This window comes from Petromyzon marinus, unplaced genomic scaffold (genome assembly GCF_048934315.1).
Source record: "Petromyzon marinus isolate PM22_M1 ecotype Great Lakes invasive population unplaced genomic scaffold, UKy_Petmar_22M1.pri1.0 PM_Scaffold_18, whole genome shotgun sequence".
Lineage (NCBI taxonomy): Eukaryota > Metazoa > Chordata > Hyperoartia > Petromyzontiformes > Petromyzontidae > Petromyzon > Petromyzon marinus.
The window spans coordinates 1,757,189-1,774,510 of record NW_027423146.1 but is presented as its reverse complement, the minus strand read 5'-3'; the positions used below and the strand labels follow the sequence as shown (position 1 = coordinate 1,774,510).

The window sequence follows — 17,322 nt, the reverse complement described above, 5'->3', positions numbered from 1 at the left end:
TTCTGCTTTAATCAATTTTATTTTCTAGCTAAACTTAAATTTTTGGATAATATGAGAACTCTCAACTTCGGAATTTCAACACAGCATTAACATGGTACACATCACGATTGCGTTGTTTCACTTCGATAACGGCACCTGTGGTTAATTCCCGACGCGTAACGCAATGTTGTTGTTGTTGAGAGAGATTAAAACATGCAAACTATTCTATCAAAACCTTAACCTTATAATATGTCATTCGTATTTAAATTGTTACACAACACGGCATTCGGTCATTGATCATATGCGACCCTTAATGCAGATTCTTGTCACGTTGTTAACAGTAGGACGATTGATTATTATGCAACGCTGTTCATATGGAAAGACACTCAAACCATTATTATTCCTAAAGGCACAAATATGCGTTCATAGATTCGTCTTGTTCATTCATGGATACCAGCAAGATTATGCAATAGAAAAAAACGAACCACTCAAATACCATGAACTGTGATATGGTCGTTGAGGTGAATGAGAACATGTGGGGGCACCGCGCTACAGACACATGCGCGACACTTTCCGCAATACGCTTTTATGCTTCGTTGCAATAACGAGCAACAATTATTCTTCAAACATTGAGGGCCTTGTGGCTCTATGGCCACAAATCCTTTCATTACTCCGACAACTTCCCACCCTCCCTTTTGCCCACAGCCAGATGAAAGCGACAATATTTCTTTTTCAATTATTATTAACGTGGTTGAGATGACTTACACATATACCCAGCTGGAATCTGTTTTTTTACATTTATTGCCATAAACTTGACCTTAATCAGCACTAACTTGACGATTGCCTCTCTTTTGCATTGACTCCGTGACATCACGACCGTTTCCAAGGTCGGCCAACATCAAAGCGAGCAGCTCCCAGAGGAAAGTGGGCCAAGTGGCACAGTTTAAGGGGCCTGCGTGGCCCACTTGGGGCAGGCGTCGCCCACTGAGACTGCCGTGGGCATCCAGGCTGGGCCTAGATACCTGGTTGACAAACTGGATTGTTACATTGGCTTCGCTCTTGTGCATGTGTGCGCCCACTCTCAGGTGTCTGCAGGACACCTTCATGGAAGTGGACGCGAGCACCGTCCCACCCATGGACATGACTGATCGCAAACGGTTTGGGGCGCTTTCGCGCGTCACCAATGATACCGCTCATCTCCCCTTCCGTTCTGCCCCTGCCACTCGCTCCCCCCCCTTCCTTCATCACTGTTGCCGCTCCGGCCCCGGCTACGATCTCCAAAAACCATGGTCGCCTACCATCATCGTTTCCGTCGACAAACTGCTGGATGGATTCCACAGGAGGCGTTTGTGCAGCGAGCGGGAGTCCACCTGGGATTACTGGCGATCTCTACACACGTCCCACCAACCCTTTCCTCAATTGTTGATTGTTTTAACCCCAGTCGGGGGGGAAGAGGACAAGATAAGAAATAATTGTATTTGAAACTTGCGTCCTCAAACACACTAACACCTAGTACCCTGGTTGTTATTTCCCCCCACCCTTATAAACGTGACATAACAGGATGTTGCCATGATGTAATGGTTGGTACACAATATAGAAGTCGCCGGTTCGATTTATCGTGGCCATTTTAATCAATGTGGACTTTTCTTAAATCCCTCCGGCTTCTGTCCACACAACCGGTACGAATGAGTGGATAAACAATTGGGAGAACTCAAACATCCCCAAGAAGTGCCTCATCGTGGATCAAACCATCAAGAAGCTCGCTGGCCCCCCACCACCGCAAGCAGTGGGGGGCCACCGTACACCGGATCCAACCTGGCCATGGCACGAGCAATTGCCTCCACAAATGGAAAACAAAAGCATCACCAAAATGCCATGGCGGGGCACCGCAACGGTGAAAAACGCACAAACGCATCAGGAAGCTCTCTTCACCTGCTGGAGGCCTGCATTACCATTAAGAGGCTATGGTCTTGGATTATTCTTCGTGTTATTTAGGGTCCCTGACTCTGTTCACGACCATTAAAGACCATGATGGTGGGCAGGCCCACGTAACGCTGCATGGCCGGGTGTCAGAGCCATTTCCTCACGTTTACTGTGGGGTGTGATGGGGATGTCCTCTGGCCCCGACACTATTTCAAGTATTCTTGATCGCAGTCTTACGAGATATAATTCCCGGTTGTGGCCAAAATCAGTGATGAATTATATTCTATTTTGCAAACATGATGCCTTGACTAAAGGTGTCAGTTTTTTGTGCCAGTTAAAAGGGTAAAACCTATTCCTATACCAATTATATTCTAATCGACCCTATGCCTCCCCTAAGTCGACTTAACCTTAAATTAGTATCAGGTGTGGTTGGTAAACATCACCACTGGAGAGACAAAGGTGGCTGAGTGTGTTTCTGGAAACAAATCCCCACCATGACAAGTTTGCCTCTGAATGCCAGTTTCTTGGCCCAAGCCACTGTATAAAGTCCAGCAAATATGCATCCGACACAAGATCCTAACCTTTTATATAGTCATATTCATAGCCAGTGTAATGTCATCATTTTTTTTACTCAAAATTATTCACCTCAATTTTGGTTCACACGACGAACAAATCATGCTACTCAGCTGATTCGGCGTGAGACCTCTGCTGACTGCATAAGTACGGAAACTTCTCCACTTTCTCTACGACTGCCCCATCACTCATACAAAGATCCCCCTAGACTGACGGTGATGTCACGTCGACCCACGCGGCACAGCAATCTCACGCGGCACAGCAGCCTCACGCGACAGAGCAGTCTCACGCAGAAACCTCACGCGGCACAGCAGCCTCACGTGGCACAGCAGCCTCACGCAGCAGCCTCACGCAGCAGCCTCACGCAGCAGCCTCACACGCGGCGCAGCAGCCTAATGCACAAGCCGCACGTGGCACAGTAGCCTCATGCAGAAGCTGCACGTGGCACAGCAGGCATGAAGGAAGCTGTGGAAGAACTCGAGGAGCTGCTTGGCCTCGTCTGGCAACCCTGGTCAGCTGGTTCAGAACTGGAGGAGGAGAAGCAGCTGTTGTGAATCCCTGCAACAGCTGTCCCTGTGAGCTGTCCCTCACTACAGAGAGCTCCATGGAGAGCATGGGGATGATCACACCCACTCACCCACCCACCCAATCACCCACCGACCCACTCACCCTGTAACTCACTTACTCACCCTCGTAACTTACCCAATCATTTACCCAGTCATCCACCCATCCACTCAATCACCCACTCACTCACCCACCCATCCACTCACTAACTCATTCACCAACCCACTCATCCACCAACCCCACACCCACTCACCCACTTATTAACACAGGCATTCATTCACTAACTCAACCACTAACTCACCCACCCACCAACTCACCCACAAACTCAATAACCAACCCAACCACCCACTCATTCACTTAACAAACCACATACTCACTCAAGAACCAACCCACTCACCACCCACTCACCTACTACCAACGCAACCTCTCACCCACTCACCCACCCATTCACTCACTGACGTATCCACTCACTAACTCACTCATCCCAACCACTCCTTCACGCACCCACCAACCGATTAACCACCCACTCACTCACCCTCTCACTTGCCAACACACTCACCCAATCAATCACCCACCCATCCACTCACTCACTAACCTACCCACGCACCGTTTCACCCACTCACTCACCCATCAACTCACTCAACAACCCATCCACTCACTCAAAAACCCATCCATGAACTCAACCATCCACCGAGCCACCAGCACAGACTCACCCAGTCACCGACTCCATCACCCACAGACTAACACACAAATTAACTCAAACACCCACTAACTCACCCACTGAATCACCAATCCACTCAACCACTCACTCAATCTCTAACCCATCCACTCACTCGTGCACTCACCCACCCACTCACCAATCCACTCACTAACTCACCCACTCACTCATTCACCCCACTCAATCAACAACCCATCCACTCTGACTCACTATCGCAGCTTCACTATCGCATCCACTAAGTCGCCTGTCACTAACGAACCCACGCACGTAGTCACCCAGTGAACAACCCACCCACTCACCCATTACCCAGGCTACCACTCCACTACTCCCCCACCCACCTAGTCACTCCTGCCCCACCGCCAACCCACTCACCTACCCGCCAACCCACTCACCTACCCGCCAACCCACTCACCTACCCGCCAACCCACTCACCTACCCCCCAAACCCACTCCCTGCCAACCCACTAACCCAACCCCCTCACCCACCCACCCACCAACCCACTCACCTACCCGCCAACCCACTCACCTACCCGCCAACCCACTCACCTACCCCCCAACCCACTCACCTACCCCCCAAACCCACTCCCTGCCAACCCACTAACCCAACCCCCTCACCCACCCACCCGCCAACCCACTCCCCTTCCCGCCAACCCACTAACCCATCCACAAACCCACTCACACACCCACCAACCAATTCACCCACCCACTAACCCACCCAACTACTCACTCACATACCCACCCACTCATTCAGCCACACTCACGCATAAACTCACCGACTCAACCTCCAACACTCACCCACCCACCCACTCCGCCAGTGGGGGGGGGGGGGGGGGGGTGTAATGGCACGTGGCCCCCCCAATGATCCGACCAAAATCCCTCATTTCGATCAGATCATTGGGGTTTATTAGTAATAATTCGGCATTTTGCGACCCCTACTGCCACTGTGTAGCATATTATTACGTGCCAGGAACTCTATGAGATGATAGGATAATAGTCTGATCCATAATTGGCAATAAGTAACGGCAAAGCAGTTATAAGTGACTCACAGAATTGTGCGAAGTTGCGTATAGTACACAACTTCCCTCAAGGTATTCACCTTTAGTGAGCGCGATGCCGATCACACAACACGTTCGAATCCGACCCTCGATCGATGGCTGCGCCATCGCTGGACACCCGTTGAATAAAAAGCAAGGGACAAGTTCTTACTTACTAACAACTCCTATGATTTTTCATTGCTGGAGGGGTTTCCCCCCTACCTGAAAATCCTGGCTCTGCCATTGCACCCGCCCAATCAAAAACCCATCCTGTCATCCAACCACACCCACAAATCACTCACTCATTCACTCACCCCTCCGCTCACCCACTCGATCTCTAACCCACCCACTAGCTTACCCACTTACTCAATCTCTAACCTGCCCGCCCACCCACAAACTCACCCATCCTGACGCACTCATCAAGCAACCCACTCAATCTTGTACCCACGAGCTCACTCACCCACCCACCCACTCACCCACCCACACACTTATGCACAGACTCACTCACCCACCCACTCACTCACCCTCCCACTCACTCACCCACAGACTCAATCACCAACCCACCCACCCAATAACTCACCAACTGACCCACCCACAAACTCCCTAACCAACCCAAACACTCATTCACTTCAACCAACCATCCACTCAGCCACCCACCTATTCACCCCCACTCACTCACTCACCCCACTAACTCAATAAGCCACCCACTCACTCACCCACCCACTCATTCAGCTACACACCGACACATTAACTCATCCACTCAACATACCACACTCACACACTCATTCTCCAATCCATCCATCCTCTCATTCAGCCACTGACTCACCGATTCACTCACACCCTCAACCTCCCACACTCATCCACTCACCCACCCTCCCACTAAGTCAACCACATACACCTACTCACCACCCACTCACCCATTACCCATGCAACAACTCACCCGCTTGCCCACCCACTCACTCATCCACCCATCCACTCACTCACTCGGTCAACCACCCATTCACTCACCCACCCATTCCATCCATTCACTAACCCACGAACTGACCGACCCCTTCACTCACCAAACCCCTCACTCACCCAAACCCTCACTCATCCACACACTCACCCACTCAACCCCCCACATTCACCCACCCACTCACCAACCCACCCTCTCATCCAGCCATTCAATTACTCATCCCCACTCACCCCTTCAACATTGCACACTCATCCAATCACCCACCCACTAACTCAAGCACCCTCACACTTACCAATGCACTCACCCACTCACTCACTCATCCATCCACTCAATCACCCACGCACCACATCACTGACCCAACCCATCAACTCACGAACCCACCCATTATTCAAAAACTCACCCAGGCACTGACCTACTCACCCACGACGCACTACACACGTAACTACTCACCCATTCTCCCACCAACTGACTCAATTTCTCACCCAGCCACCCACCCGCTTGACTCACTTACTCAATCACTCTCCCACTCACTCACCCAGTCATCCACCCATCCAGTCACTCACTCAGCCACACAACTCACTCACTTAATCACTCACCCACCCACTAGCGCTCCTACTAACTCATTCACCCACCCCTCACTCACCTAACCACTCACTCCCTTCAAGCTCCCACACTGCTCGCATCAGCCACCGACTTAATCAACCACAAATATCCACACACTCACCCGTCTACTCACCCACTCAATCACACAACCACCGACTCCGTCACACAATCACCCACTCAATCTCTAACCCACCCACTCACTCACCAACCCCCACACCCACCTACTCATCCACCCACGTATTAACAGGCATTCGTTCACTCTCTCACCCACGAACTCACCTTCTCACCCACCCACAAAGTCACGAAACAACCCAACCACCCACTCACTCACTCAACATCCCATCCACTCACTCAACAATCCACTCACTCAAATACCTACCCACGCACTCACAAACTCACCGTATCATCCAACCACTAACTCACCCATCCCCTCACCCACTCATGCACTAACTCACTATCGCATCCACTAACTCTCCTGCCACGAACTCATCCACCCACATACTCACCCAGTCACTCACCCACTACTGAGGCTACAACTCCACTACACCCACTGCCACCCACTCACTCACCCACCCACCAACCCACTCACCTATTCGCCAACCCACTCACCTACCCACCAACCCACTCACCTACCCGCCAACCCAACACCTACCCGCCAACCCACTCATCTATCCGCCAACCCACTCACCTACCCGCCAACCCACTCACCTATCCGTCAACCTACTCACCTACCCGCCAACCCACTCACCTACCCGCCAACCCACTCACCTAACCGGCAACCCACTCACCTACCCGCCAACCCACTCACCTACCCGCCAACCCACTCACCTACCCGCCAACCCACTGACCTACCCGGCAACCCACTCACCTACCCGCCAACCCACTCACCTACCCGCCAACCCAACACCTACCCGCCAACCCACTCACCTACCCGCCAACCCACTCACCTACCCGCCAACCCACTCACCTACCCGGCAACCCACTCATCTACCTGCCAACCCACTCACCTACCCGCCAACCCACTCACCTACCCGCCAACCCACTCACCTACCCGCCAACCCACTCACCTACCAGCCAACCCACTCACCTACCAGCCAAACCACTCACCTACCAGCCAACCCATTCGCCTACCAGCCAACCCACTCACCTACCCGCCAACCCACTCACCTACCAGCCAACCTACTCACCTACCAGCCAAACCACTCACCTACCAGACAACCCACTCAGCAACCACTCGCGCATAAACTCGCGCATAAACTCACCGACTCAACCTCCCACACTCACCACCTACCCACTCACTCAACCAACTATTCACTCACCCCACTCACTCACCCATCCATACATTCACTCATCCACCCCCTCACTCACCGAACCCTTCACTCATCCACACACTCACCCAATAACTCACCCACTGAACCTCCCACATTCACCCACCCACTAACCAACCCACCCTCTCATCCAACCATTTAATCACCCATCGACTCATCCCTTCAACCTCGCACAGTCATCCAATCACCCACCCACTAACTCAAACACCCATTCACTCACCCATCCCTCCACTCACCTACTCAATCACATAACCACCAACTCAATCTCTAACCTAAAAACACTCACCAACTCACCCATCTTCTTATTCACTCAATCTTGTACCCATTAACTCTAATCACTCACCCACCCTCCCATTCACCAACTCACTCACCGACACACTCACACACCAACTCAGCCAGCCACGACCCACTACCCACGTAACCACTCACCCACCCAAGCATTAAATCACCCATCCATTCACCTTTTCAACCTCCCACTCATCCAATCACCCACCCACTAACTCAAACACAAACATCCATTCACTCACCCACCCACCTGCTCACTCACCCACCCACCTGCTCACTCACCCACGCACCAAACCACCCACCCACCCAATCACTCACCCACCCACCTTTTCACCCAGCCACCCTCTCAAACCCGTACCCACTAACACACCCACTGACCCACCCTCACCCACCCACTCATGAACTCACCCATCCAATTATTAACCCACCCACTAACCCACTAACTCACCCACTAATTCACCAACCCGACCACTCACCAACACAGCCTAAATATAAATTATGTTTGTCTTACCAGGCAAGGCCCACTGAGATATATGGATTGTTTTCAGAAGCAACTTCGCCACAAATGATAGCTCAACAGAGTGGCTTATCACGTATACATTTATAGCAGCCAACTCCTCTAAATGCATGTTTCTAAATGTGGAATCGAACCCACAACATCCTGTATACCCGGCGAGGTAGTTAACATCTTGCCACCATGACACTCCATTCTCTGACTCTCCCACCCACGAAACCACACACTCAAACACCGACCCACTAACTCAACCATCCATTAATTCAACCACCGAGCCTTGCACACACTCACTCACCCAGCCACGCACTCGCCAAGCCACGCACTCAATCTCTAATCCACACTCACTCACCAAGCCTCTCACCTACTACCCATCGAACGTCGCACTCACTCATCCACGCACCCACCCACAAAAACCGCCCATCTACACACCAAATAAAAATGTAGCTTTTTTTTTACTTTACTAGGTAAGGCCCATGCTATATACATCTTTTTCAGAAACAAGCAGAGTACAAATGATTGCTCAATGGAATGGCTTTTCACATAGAACGTTATAGCAGTCAAAGTCTATAAATGCATGTTTCTAAATGTGGAGGGGCAACCTGGAGTACCCAGAGAAAATTCCATGCAACCACGGGGGAGAACGTGCAAACTCTAAATATCCAGGCGAGGTTCTTAAAATTTTGCCACCTTGACATTCCAATCTTTAACTCAACCACCCACTCAAACACCCACCCACCCACACACAAACCACTTGTAGAGTAAAATTGGGACGTGACGTCATGTGTGCCGTCTAGTGCGATGACGTCACGGAACGTGGCGTCATGCGTGCTGGGCGGCTCGATGACGTCATGTCTCCTCTAGTATTTAAGGGGGACCCCGTGACGAAAGCGGGGTCACTGTGGGAACGGGTAGAGTGAGAAGGGTGGAGAGGGAACCAGGGGTAGAGAGGGATCGACGAAGAGTCAGGAGTGAAGCCGGTGGTAGCCGTAGGAGGTGCTGCTCTTCCCGGTCGGTGGGGTTGGCAAGTTCCCCCATCCGACTCGAGGGAGAGAGACCGGAGCTAGCCGGGCTGGACTAGGACTTAGTGTAGGACCCCTAACCCCTGGGAAGTTGTCACACCCTTTGTGTTATTATAATATACTTAATAAACCTTTGGCGACCCTTACCTTCAAGCCGTCTCCGAGTCGTCGTCGGGAACTCCTCAACACACTAACCAAATCAATCTCTAACCGACTGACTCACCCACACACACACAAACTAATTCACCAACCCACTTACCAGCCCACCCACTCCCTAACTCAACAACCACTCACTCAACAATCCACTCACCCACCAGGTCACATATTCACTCCCTCACACACCCACCCATCCACCAACTCAATATCTAACTCACACACTCACCCACCCAACCAATCACAAACTCACCCAGCCACTCACCCTGCCACAAAATCAATCTCTAACCCACGCACTCAACATTCCACCTACTCACTAATCCAAACTGACTAACTTCAACTATTTTTTAAGTTGCCAGGTAAGACCCACAGACCTATATAAAATATTTTTCCAAAGTAACCTGGCCACAAATGAGAGCTTCACTAAGTGGCCTATCACATAGTAATGTATAGCAGCCAAATCCGATAAATGAATGTTTCTAAATGTGGAGTCGAAATCCACGTGACCATAGAGCACATGCAAACCCCAAATATACAAGCATCAGGGTTGGGATGGAACCTACGAACTCCAAAATACCAGGCGACGTAGCTAACATCTCGCCACAGTGGCGTACAATTCTCGAACTCACCCACTCAACTACTAAAGCCACCCACCAACCCACTCACAAACCCGCTCACCCTGCCATGCACTCAATTTCTAATCAACGCACTCACGCACACACCCACTCACTCACTCAACCACTCATCCACGCACCCACCTACACATGCACTCACTAACTCACTCACCCACTCACCTCACCCACCCACTCACTCAGTGACCAACTCACGCTCCAACCCACCCACTCACACTGTGACCCACTCAATCTCCCAACAACTCACCCAGCCCCTCACCTACTTACTTAACCACCCATTCACTCACCCACCGACGTACTCACCGCCCACTCACCCAACTGCAAACTAAAATTTAACTATTTTAATTTTACCAGGAAAGGCCCACGGAGCTATATAGATTTTTTTCATAAGCGACGCGGCCACAAATGACTGCTCAAATAAGTTAGTGAGTGCGTGTGTAGGTGGGTGCGTGGATGAGTGGTTGAGTGAGTGGTTGAGTGAGTGGTTGAGTGAGTGAGTGGGTGTGTGCGTGAGTGCGTTGATTAGAAATTGAGTGCATGGTAGGGTGAGCGGGTTTGTGAGTAGGTTGGTGGGTGGCTTTACGAGTTGACTGGGTGAGTTCGAGAACAGCCAAAACCTCAAAATGCATGTTTCTAAATATGGAGAGAAAACCCGGAGGACTCGGAGAAAAATCCATGCAACCACAAGGAGAACATGCACACTCCAAATATACAGGCGTCATAATCGAGATCGAACCCACAACCTCCTGTACAGAAGGCGAGGTAGTTAATATCTCACCACCATGGAGCTCCACTTTCTTGACTCAGTCACCCACTCACCCACCCATTCAGCCACCTACCCACTCAAACACCCACCCACTTAAAAAACCCGCACCTTGCCACCAACTCAACCACTTACCGACGCATCCACTTACACACCCACCCATCCACCCACTCAATCTCTAACTCGCACACTCACCAGTCCACCCGTTCACCCAGCTACTTACCTACTCACCCACTCACCCTGCCACCCACTCAACCTCTAAACCGACGTACCGACCCAACCAGCCACCCACCCCCTAAACTAAACTACTTTTTATTTCACCAGGTAAGGCCCATTGAGCTATATAGACCCTTTTCAGAATTGGCCTGGCTACAAATGATAGATAAACGAAGTGGCTTATCACATACATTTATTGCAGCCAAATCCTCAAAAGGCATGTTGATTCTAAATGCAGCGGAAAGGACCCGGAGCAAAATCCACACGACCAGGGGGAGAACATGCAAACTCCAAATATATAGGCGGCAGGATCGCAATCGAATCCACAACCTCATGTATACTAGGCGAGGTAGTGAACATTTCACCACCGTAGCGCCCCACTCTTTGACTCACCCACTCACTCACAAGCTAACTTACCCACTCAACCTCCCACATTAACTTACCCACCCAGCAGTCACTCACCCATTCACTCACTCACCTACTTTCTGACCCCATTCAGTCAACAACTCACCGACCCACCCAACCACTCACTCACTTAGTTAACCACTTGCTCACCCACCCACTCACCCTATGACCCACTTAATCTCTAAATCACTCACTCACTAAACTACACACTCACCCACCAACATACTAACTCAAACACTCACCCAACCACGAACTGAACCACTCACTCACCCAGAAACTCGCGAACCAAAAACACACATACCCAACCAATCACTCACCCAAAGACCTCACTCACCGACTTACTCAATCACCCATCCAGACACTCACCCACTGACTGACCCACCAACTCATTAACTCACCCAGGACTCACTCACTCTGCCACCCATTCAATTTCTAACCCACCCACACACCTACTCCTTCAGCCACTCACCTCTTCACACACTCACCCACTACCCACGTAATTATTCACCCACCCATTAACTCAACCACCCACTAACGCAACCACTGACCCACTCGAACTCATCCACTCAAAAAGCCACCCACTAAAATATCTAAACCACACTCATGCAACCACCCACCCACTCACCCTCACACTTACCAATGCACTTTCCCACTCACTCACCCATCAACTCACTAACCTACCCATTAATTCAGGAACTCACCGAGCCACTGACCTACTCACCCAAGACGCACTACCCACAGAACCACCCACCAACTGACTCAATTTCTCACCCACTCACTCACCCACCCACTAGTGCTCCCACTAACTAATTCATTCATCTACTCACTCACCCACCCCTCACTCACCTAACCATTCACTGCTTCAAGCTCCCATACTGACCAAATCACCCACCGACTAAATCACCCACAAATATCCACTCACTCACCACCCACTCACCCACTACTCACACAACCACTCACCAACTCATTCACTTGCACACCCACGCGTTCACTCACCCCACTCACTCACCAACAATCCACTCACTCACCCACTCACTGAACCACCCCTTCACTTACCCACCCCCTCCATACTTAACCGCAATAACTCACCCACTCAACCTCTCACATCGATCCACTCACTCACAAACCCAACCTTCCACGGTCATCCAATCTCGTACCCACTAACTCAATCACTCACCAACGCACTCACCGTCTCACTCATCCATTCCCTCATCCATCCACTCACTCACCCATTCACCAAATCAATCACGCACAAATTAACTCACCAATTCAACCAGCCACTGAGCTACTCACCCACGAGCCACGTAACCACTCACCCACCCTCCCTCTCACTGAATCTCTAACCCACCCACTCACACATCAACTAACCTACCCATCATCATCTCACTAACCCACCCATCATCTCACCCACTCACCCAGCCACCCACTCAATCTCGTACCCACCAATTCAATCACTCACCCCCCATCCAAGCATTCAATCACCCATTCACTCACCATTTAAATATCCCACTCATCCAATTACCCTCCCACTCATCCAATCACCCACCCACTCATCCAATCACCCACCCACTCATCCAATCACCCACCCACTAACTCAAACATAAACATCTATTCACTCACCCAATCCTCCGCTCACCTACTCAATCACATAACCACCAACTCAATATCTAACTCAAACACTCACCAACGAACTCTCAAACTCCCACACTCATGCACTCACCCACCTAAACAGTAACTCAACCACACAAATCCACTAATTCACCCCTTTGCTCAGCCAATCAATCACACAACCACCCACTCAATCTATAACCCATCCACTCACTCAACGACCCATCTTCTCACCCACTCAGACAACCACCCACTAACTGATCAATCCACTCATTCACCCACCCACCAACTCACCCAACCCCTCACTCACGCAACCCCTCACCTCCACCCACCCAACCTCCCACTCTCACCCTACTACTCAATCACCCACTCAATTTACAAACTCAATCACCGACTCCATCACCCATCCACCCATACTGACCCACCCCCTAACTCACCCGCACACCCACTCAGCCACCCAATAATTTACCCACTCACTCACCCCAATTATCTAACAACCTACCCACTCAACTCACCCACCCCTTCACTCATTCACACACCCACTTAACGTCCCACGCTCACCCACCCATACAACCATTAAATTACACATCCACTCACCCCCTCAACCTCCCACAATCATCCACTCACCCACCCACTAACTCATCCATACACACACTCACTAAACCACAAACACTCATTCACCTACCCCTCCGTTCAGCCATTCAATCACACGATGATTGATTACATCACTAACCCGCCCACTCGCTCCCCCACCCACTTACGCACTCCCCAACCCACTCACGCACTCCCCAACCCACTCATCCTCTCACTTACCCAGCCATGCACGCACTCACTGACTCACCGAGCCATTTACACAATTACCAATGCACTTACCAAATCACCCATGCATCCACTCACCCACTCAAACTCCCCCACCCACTCACCATCCGTCTCACTCACCCACTCGACCCCTCTCACTCACCCACTCGACCCCTCTCACTCACCCACTCGACCTCCCACACTCACCCACCTACTCACCAACCCACTCTCTCATCCAACCATTCATTCACCCCCTCAACCTCCCACATTCACCCACTCGGCCACCTACCAACTAACTCAACCACATACACCCGCTCACTCAACATTACCCACTCACCCTCTACCCACGCAATCAATCAATGCCTCCTTCACTCACCCAACCTGTCACTCACCCAACCCCTCAGCCACCTACCTCCGTCTCAAGCCTCGTGCAGTCCAAGCTCCAGGAGGGCCTCCTCCTCCTCGAACCCGCCGAGGTTGGGTCCCGTGTACGTGCCCTCGTGGCCCCGCACGCTCACGCGCACACGGGGTCGCGCGTTTGTTCTCGCCACGCGAACCTCGGCCGTTATCTTCCACCCGAGTCCCCGCCCACTGGGGCCCCATTAGGGTCCCCGTCGGGGGGAACAATGAGGTGTCCATCCGCTGTGTCTCCTCCCCTCTCGACCCCGCTAGGACCCCCTGCGCCGCTCACGATATCCCCCCAGGAGGACCCTGTCCCTCCTGATTCCATCTCGCGGGGTCGCCTCTCCGCACTCCCGCGCTTCAGCAGGCTCAGTGCTTGCACCACCATGCGGCGATCCTCAGAACCTGCGGAGGTGGACGAGGGTGGGGGGGATCATCATCGTCAGCAGCAAATGCAGCATCATTATTATTATAAGCAGCTACAGCAAGTCGCAGCATCATAATCATCATCTGAATTACCACCACCAGCAGGAAAACTATCATCACCATCTTCAACTTGCCAAGCCATCATCATTACATCATCACCAGATTAATAGATCTCTACCATCACCATGCGTAAAGACATTAGCATTATATTCACTATCTCCTGCATATGCTAATCTCAACATAATTATCGTTAACATTATAACCAACATCATATCGATCAACGCACCGGTGTAAATTGTTCTAGTTGTATTCAATACAAATCAGTTAATATTTGCATCACTCGAACGTGCCACACCACTGCTCCACTCCCCACTGCCCTTCTCCATCCTCCCCCTTGCTCCTTGGCCCCTTACCATCTGCCAACTGCCCCCTTGCTGCCCGGGCTCGTGGGTACCCTCAGAGGATTTGTATTCAGCTGTAATATCGAGGCTAGAATACATTTCCGCGTGATAAGCCACTTCGTTGAGTTATCATTTGTGATAGCCAGGTCGCTTCAGAGAAACATCTATGTAGCTCAGTGAGCTTTACCGGGTAAAATACAAAATTGTTTAGTTTTTTTGTCTGATGGTAAGGTACCACGCAAACCACCACCATCATGACTGCTGTCAGGCTCCGTAGAGCAGGGTGCGTGTTTGTTGTCATCGTCTACAAGAGCTACACGTGGCAAACTGGGGGTGCTGTCGCATGGCTCGGCGATTGCGCATTTGCAGAATTAATCTGGCAAGGGTCACATGATCAGAAAAGGGGCAGTCCAGCAACATGAACCCTTGCACTGTGCCGCTCCCCACACCTGCAACCAACCAGCGTGGTGAAGTATGGTCAAATACACCGCAACGATCCGCTAGGTTGTGGCGGTCCCCATACAGCAGCGGAATCGTGAAAGGGCCATAGCGTGGTCGCACATCCATCGTCCCACGTGATACCACCTGCGGGGCACGCCTCGCAACGCTCAGGTGAGCGTTACCTGCACTCGCTTCCTGCCGGATAGCTTCAACCACCTGCCAGCCATCGTATCCCGAGGGGAGGTCGGGTCGCTTCATTTGCTCGTCGCTCCACAATTGGAAGTTCCTGGCAAAGGTGCGCGAGGTGGATGAGCTGGAGTCCTGTCTGTGAGCGTGTGGGTTTAGCACGCTGCGCTACAATGAATCCGACGACCCGAGCTCGATTCCCGCTTACAGCCACCATCACCAGTACGTCCTGGATCTCGAGAGGTCGGTTCAGCCTTAAATTAGTATCTGGTACGATGTGTACACATCGCAACTCGGGAGAAAAAGGCAGCTGAGGGTGGTCCTGGCCACCCACACAGAACATTTGTGAAACCCAGAGATTATGCGTGAAAAACGTGCAGATCATTAGAAAAACAGGCAAATATCTTGCGTGATATCAAATATGGATCATGCGTAAAACACATACCGATCATACGCAAGAAACACACACTCAGGCAATGTATGAAAACACACTCATATGCTGCTGTAGGATACGTTGGTTCAGCAGATGTACAGGGTGATGGATTACAATGTTAAGTTTTTTTAAAATGGCGATGAAGAATATTGTCCATTCATTTGCAGTCCAGCCGTACACTCATTCATTCACGTGCTATCTTTTCGTCTATGCATCGGTCAATCCGCAAGTCAATTATGCAAGAGGACTCAGTCCCCCCCTGCCCCGCCCCCCTCTGCAAGTAGTAGCAGCTCCCTGCACCACCCAGCTAACCCCACACTGCATGCCGCGTTCTGCGCGATGCCTCAAGTTCAAGGTCGTGTGGGTGACACATTACCGTGGTGATTATTTGAAATGTAACTTTTTATTTTACCAGGTAAGTGAGCCATATAGCTCTTTTTAAGAAGCGATCTGGTCACAAATGTTAGTTTTAACGGAGTGGCTCATCTTGTGGAAATTTATAGCAGTAAAATACTCTAAACCAGGGGTCTCAAACTCGCGGCCCGCAGGCTAATTGTGGCCCGCGGAACGATATTTTGTGGCCCACTATTTGACATCAATTATTTATTTATTATATTTTTTCCCCATAGCTCAGGCTCGTGACAGCTTCCGGTGTTTGTTGACAAGTTAGCCAACGCGAATTAGCAACGTTAGTCACTTGGTTGAAACGTGATTCCGGAGTGACACCAAGTGGAAGGAAAATATATCCTGTCACTCAGTGCAAGGTACAGAGGACTTAGGAAGTGGGCGGACTCAACAAGTGTAATCAGTGACCTAATAAAGACAACAGAGTGTTGCAATAGGAAAGGGAAAATAATTACATGGATAGCAAATAGCATGAGATGGGTGGCAAGAACAGAAGCCAAATGTTGGTTAGAACCTGAATATTATAAAGAAGTTATAGATTATTATTACAAGAGAAACA

The 17,322-nt window shown here is 50.8% G+C and overlaps 1 long non-coding RNA gene across 1 annotated transcript; it reads right to left on the bottom strand.

Moving 5' to 3' along the window:
* LOC142922818 (uncharacterized) lies at window positions 1-14,874 on the bottom strand. Its single transcript, XR_012940362.1, has 2 exons — window positions 14,482-14,874; window positions 1-3,002 (listed from the first exon to the last, which is right to left on the bottom strand). It is a non-coding gene; the product is annotated as an uncharacterized LOC142922818 (long non-coding RNA).
* Between the last annotated feature and the right edge of the window lie 2,448 nt (window positions 14,875-17,322).